At 44.3% G+C, this 4,888-nt stretch overlaps 1 pseudogene; it reads left to right on the top strand.

The window, feature by feature from the left end:
- The first annotated feature begins 1,223 nt into the window (after window positions 1–1,223).
- LOC139383077 (neuronal acetylcholine receptor subunit alpha-9-like) lies at window positions 1,224–2,894 on the top strand (annotated as a pseudogene).
- Window positions 2,895–4,888: the final 1,994 nt, after the last annotated feature.

Consider the following 4,888-nt stretch of genomic DNA (forward strand, 5'->3'; position numbering starts at 1 on the left):
TAGTCATGCCTGGTTGGTCCTGCTGGTCATGCCTGGTTGGTCCTGCTGGTAATGCCTGGTTGGTCCTGCTGGTAATGCCTGGTTGGTCCTGCTAGTCATGCCTGGTTGGTCCTGCTAGTCATGCCTGGTTTGTCCTGCTGGTAATGCCTGGTTGGTCCTGCTGGTAATGCCTGGTTTGTCCTGCTAGTCATGCCTGGTTGGTCCTGCTAGTCATGCCTGGTTGGTCCTGCTAGTCATGCCTGGTTGGTCCTACTGGTAATGCCTGGTTGGTCCTGCTAGTCATGCCTGGTTTGTCTTGCTAGTCATGCCTGGTTGGTCCTGCTGGTAATGCCTGGTTTGTCCTGCTAGTCATGCCTGGTTGGTCCTGCTAGTCATGCCTGGTTTGTCCTGCTAGTCATGCCTGGTTGGTCCTGCTGGTAATGCCTGGTTGGTCCTGCTGGTAATGCCTGGTTTGTCCTGCTAGTCATGCCTGGTTGGTCCTGCTAGTCATGCCTGGTTGGTCCTGCTGGTAATGCCTGGTTGGTCCTGCTAGTCATGCCTGGTTTGTCCTGCTAGTCATGCCTGGTTGGTCCTGCTGGTCATTCCTGGTTGGTCCTGCTGGTAATGCCTGGTTGGTCCTGCTAGTCATGCCTGGTTGGTCCTGCTATTCGTGCCTGGTTGGTCCTGCTAGTCATGCCTGGTTGGTCCTGCTGGTAATGCCTATTTGGTCCTGCTAGTCATGCCTGGTTGGTCCTGCTAGTCATGCCTGGTTGGTCCTGCTAGTCATGCCTGGTTGGTCCTGCTAGTCATGCCTGGTTGGTCCTGCTGGTAATGCCTATTTGGTCCTGCTAGTCATGCCTGGTTGGTCCTGCTAGTCATGCCTGGTTGGTCCTGCTGGTCATGCCTGTTTGGTCCTGCTAGTCATGCCTGGTTGGTCCTGCTATTCGTGCCTGTCTGTTCTAAAAGGTTAATACATGTGTTTCTTCTTTCTTAGAGTGTTTGATATATACATAGTTTGTCACTGTCTTCATATGAATGGACTTCAGTGTCTGTTGATCTAACACTAAACCAATGCTAGTATAATTCTTAACTGTGTGCTTTAATCAACAGCTGTACAGTTCTCTCTCTCTCTCTCTCTCTCTCTCTCTCTCTCTCTCTCTCTCTCTCTGTGTCTCTGTGTCTCTCTTTGTGTCTCTGTGTCTCTCTCTCTGTATTTCAGTGCTGATTGCCATTTCATAGGCTCCATGGACACTAATGTGGTTATCCGCCATGATGGCCAGATCATATGGGACTTCCCGGTTATCACCAAGAGCTCCTGTAAGGTAGACGTATCCTTCTTCCCGTTTGATGCCCAGCAGTGCAGATTCACCTATGGCTCCTGGACCTACAACCGTAACCAGATGGACCTCCAGAATGCCATGGACCACGCCGACCTGGCTGACCTGGTAGAGAATGTGGAATGGGAGGTGAATTAATTGATCCCTTTTATTTGACCAATTTAAAATACATAGAGTTGTAACAATACACTCAATAAAAAGTAATTGATGATAAAAACACAGTACAGTTAACATATTTATTCCATTGGGAAACACGGTCTAACTTCTTATCCTCTGTTTTGAACTCTGTCCATATTTTCCCGAATGACTGAATCACTTATTGCCATTGTGGTCCTGGTTCTCAGGTGCTGGGGATGCCTGCCAAGAGGAACATAATTCTGTATGGCTGCTGTGCTGAATCTTACCCTGATGTGACCTACACTCTCCAACTAAAGAGGAAGGCTTCCTTCTACGTGTTCAACCTGCTCATCCCATGTGTGATGATCTCCTTCCTGGCTCCGCTTGGCTTCTACCATGCCTCCATCAGAGAACGTAACACTTATTGGTGAGGGCAATCAGGGGTAGACTGGGACCAGAATTCGGCTCTGAAATTTCTAACACACTGGCCCATTATCAGACTATTATCTCCCTTGAGGCCCCCATTACTACCCAGATCATGATCATTTTGCCAGAAAAAAAACAAGTGAGACAGGCCCACTAGGCTAAAAATGGACCAGCCCATCTGATATTTGCCAAAATACCAAATGGCCAGTCTGCCCCTGAGGGCAATCATTTAGCTAGTGATGAACATGTCCGTAACACTGTAGTTGATTGAACTCCATGCACTGTCTCTGTCAAGGGGAAAACAGGACCTTTAAATTGACATCAGTACCATTCAATGATAGATAGTGATAATTATACATGTTCCTCTTTCAATGTCCCACAGGAAAGTACTACATTGCCACCATGACCATGATAACAGCCTCCATGGCCCTGACCATCTTTATCACAAACATCCACCACTGTGGCCCAGACGCCAAGCCTGTGCCCAAGTGGGCCAAGATCTTCATCCTGCAGTACATGGCCAGGGTGTGCTTTGTATATGAAGTAGGGGAGAACTGCATGTTTTTTCAGCCTGAGAAACAGGACCCGCCACCTCAACCTACCCCTCAGAGGTGCAACAACTACACCATGAACGGACAAACGGTCCAAGAGGACTTGATTCTGAAGGTGGAAAGAGGTCAAGACGGCAATTGAGGAGGAACCCCACCAACCACTACAGTGCCTGGAGAAACGGCATGTTCATGAGCATGGACTGTAGGGACTCGCCAGGGCTGGCCGCAGCCAGGAGGAGCCAGAATGGGGGAGTAGGAGAGTACAGGGAGAGAGGAGGTGTGTAAGACCCAGTTCACCTGTCAGCACCAGCAGCTCCTCCCAAATATTGAGTACATTGCCAACTGCTACAGAAATACGAGGGCCACAGCAAAAAGGACTGGGGAGTGGAAGAAGGTGGCGAAGGTGTTGGACCGATTCTTCATGTGGATCTTTTTCATCATGGTGTTTTCCATGAGCCTGCTCATCATGGGGAAAGCCATCTAACTTCATAACTGGGCTGTGTTCATTAGGTACGAAACAGGAGAAAACATGTTGAAGTGAAGGAAGTATTTCATCAATTTAATTTAATTGTTTGATATTCCAAATGTGTGTTTGTTACCTACATATGTTGTTATTGTTTACTTTTACAGTTTAGTTGCCATACAGATGTAGGATCTTAAAATTTGAGCCAGTTTGCTACAGCAGGAAAATAATCCTGCTGCGGCAACAGGAAATGTGAATTATTATGTGGAATATAATTAATGAACATTTTTGCAGGGGTTGATACATTTTTCATAAGAGAAAATCAAGTCTAAAATGTCAAAGGAGAAATTGCAAACTTAAGAAGCCTTTTTAAACCTCACATATACTGCAAGTTGGAAATTTCCTGCAGTTCTCCTGCAAAAGGTTGATCAAATTAAGATCCTACATCTCTACATGTGTTGTGTGTTAGATCATTATTTGTAGTTTCTAACATTCATTTAAAATGAACATGGGAATTGCAACACCTTAGATTCCCATTCAGGGATGATAAAACAGTAATAGTTTATTTAAGCTTTTTGGGTTAATTTATCAACATTTAATAACACAATGAAAATCAATTATGTTTGTGACATTTAAAAACACTTAAATAATCAGTTACAGCATCACAATATCCAGTGCTTAATTTGTAAATCGGGAGGTTCCGCCGGGACAAAAAGTGAGAGCGACATGGGGATTTCTAAGGTACCAGAACGAATAAGAAAAAACAATCACCTTTATAATAAAGCATAGCATGCATACTATCGCATGTGCGTAGTGACGTAGAGCAGTAGAGTGGTGTATCAAAATGTTTTCGCAATTCAACTTTAACATGCACATGATATTGTTAAGAGAAACAAAGATTATCACTTTAATTATTACCTGTTAACACACAGACAGACACACAGACAGACACACAGACAGACAGACAGACAGACACACAGACAGACACACAGACAGACACACAGACAGACACACAGACACACAGACAGACACACAGACAGACACACAGACAGACAGACACACAGACACAATACGTCATTCCACAAACTCACTGCTATCATCTTAGGCAGAACACTGGTCGATATCACAATGTCTACGAGGGACAGGTGGCTGAGGAAAATGTACATGGCTGACTGCAGCTTGGGGTCTGTCGCCACCAGGGTAAGTATGATGAGCTTTCCAATCAGGATCATCAGGTAGACCACCAATAGGAAGATGGCCAGCTCTAGGTAGACGTTTTTCAGCCCGCTTTCAACCCCAATGAAGAGGAATTCAGTCACAACTGTCACGTTGGCTTGAAGACAAGAGTCTTCTGGAGGTCAAGGAAGATCATTCTACTAAGGTGCACAATATCAGCATTTGCTTGAGAAAGACAGAAATAGTTATTATTTTGTATGAGACACTTTCTACATTTTGAAAGCTGTATTCAGGGCATGTATGTTGTTCACACGCCAGATTTTCATATTATTTGGACTATTTCAGTGAACAGACACACAAAAAAAGACATACAAACATGAATAATGAATCTCTATAGTATGAACTACATTTAAAAATAAACCATTTTGAATAGCCATTGATGCAAATGATGAATTGATTAATCTGGTATTGAATTTGCCCAACAACACCAATGGTTTGAAATGCCTACCACCATACATTAACACTTACCGTCTGTGTACTGTACACAAAACAATGCGGCTTAATACAGTTTGCAAAAAAATAATTTACTTAAGAAGACTTCATTCACAGAAAAAAATGGAAAAGATCAAACACCTGATAGTGGGTTGACAATATGACTGACTAGTTTATCTCAATGTACAGGTCATCATGTGGACTTGATCTCGAGACCAAGTGTTGTGTTTCTGTTGTCCTGTCGATTTTATGGCCCTCCTGCAGTTCCCAGGGGCTTCCACACACCTCCTCTGAATGCAAGCAATCTCATAGTTCAGAACATAGTTGGTTTCCTGGGATTATTCCAG

Source organism: Oncorhynchus clarkii, chromosome 24, assembly GCF_045791955.1.
Source record: "Oncorhynchus clarkii lewisi isolate Uvic-CL-2024 chromosome 24, UVic_Ocla_1.0, whole genome shotgun sequence".
Classification (NCBI taxonomy): Eukaryota; Metazoa; Chordata; class Actinopteri; order Salmoniformes; family Salmonidae; genus Oncorhynchus; species Oncorhynchus clarkii.